Genomic DNA, 1,481 nt, shown 5'->3' on the forward strand with positions numbered 1-1,481 from the left:
TTTATTTCCCCCTGGGGTTAGGTGAGAAAAAGAAAAAACTCAGACAATTTTATCAGAAAAATGTCTTCTTGGGCTCAGCTTCACTGGAAACCTTTATAATAATAAAATTCAGTGGCAGTAAAATAATGCCTTTATTTGTAACAAGCCAAGCTCATGATTTTTGACATTACTTGGAAGCCTTCCTGATAATGAATGGCCAGGTTGTTTTAAAAAAGAGAGGAATGGAATCTGTGTTTCTGGGGAAATATCTGGTGTGGAGCTCTGTGTGCAGTTTGTGTCAGTCATAAAATGACAACAGAGGAAATGGTTGCTGAATGATCAGGTTAGGACTATGTCTTGTGCAAAAATCTTAGGACAGGTTTTTGTGGAGGCATTCTGGGACAATGCATGAATTGGGGTTTGTACAGTCTAGCTGGAAGTTGTCTAAATCTAACCAGAATTTACAGGCCAGACAACAACAACAACAAAACTTTGGTAAGCTTTATATTAGCAGTGAATTACTGTTTATGTTAGTAAACATGAAACTGAACTGTGTAGTGCAACCTAGTCATTTGAACTGTATGTTGTTCTTATGCACGTTCATAATGTTAAGACCTCATAGGCCTAGATCCAGAAAACTCTCCTGTTGGAAAAAGTGATGAGCAACCATCACATGACTGGGTCCGAATGTCAAATGGGTGTTTCTCAACAAGAGTAGTCGGTGGCAACACTTAGCTCTCTTGGTCTCTCTCTTCACTTCTTTTGTTCTGTGCACCAGATCGCCACCAGAAGAGGCCAGCTGTGTACACCCCAGCCATACAGCAGGCACTGTGAATTATAAGCTATGAAAGAGTAATGAAAATACAAGCATCCCTTATACCAAGTCAAACCATGGATCCTTCTAAGAGAGCCCTGTCCACTCTGGCTAGCAGTAGCTCTTAGGAAGAGGCCCTTTTAAAAGAGGATTAGACAAATTCATGGAGAACAAGGCTACACTGGTGGGTATCTCCACAGCCAGAGGCAGTATTCTGAATACCAGTTGCTGGAAACGGCAAGAGGGGACAATTCTGTTGCCTTTGGGCTTTCCCATATTGCAACTGATGATGAACTGGCCTGATCCAGCAGGCTCTTCTTACGTTCTTTCTCAGGTCTGGTACTCAGTACCTTTTTTCTAGAGATATGTGGGATATTCTACACCCAAAGCATGTGCTTTACCGCTGATCTGTGGCTCTTCTCTGTTAGAGGCCATGGAGAAGGAATGCTGACTCTCCAACATAGAGGATCCACTGTCGGTGAGCAATTTCGCCAATGCCATGCAACTTTTCCTACAAAATGTTCCCTGGTTCTTCCATTTTGGGGCCATTTTGAGTAAGGGGCACAGGCACGAAGCTCCGACATAGGCAGTTATCTGGGACTAAACAAGGAGGAAAGTGTTTGCTGCCTAAGTGGCTGGGAAGGCTCTAAGCTTATACAGATTTGAAGTACTGTAATAACGAGCTGTG

Source organism: Podarcis raffonei, chromosome 2, assembly GCF_027172205.1.
Source record: "Podarcis raffonei isolate rPodRaf1 chromosome 2, rPodRaf1.pri, whole genome shotgun sequence".
In the NCBI taxonomy this organism is placed as follows: Eukaryota; Metazoa; Chordata; class Lepidosauria; order Squamata; family Lacertidae; genus Podarcis; species Podarcis raffonei.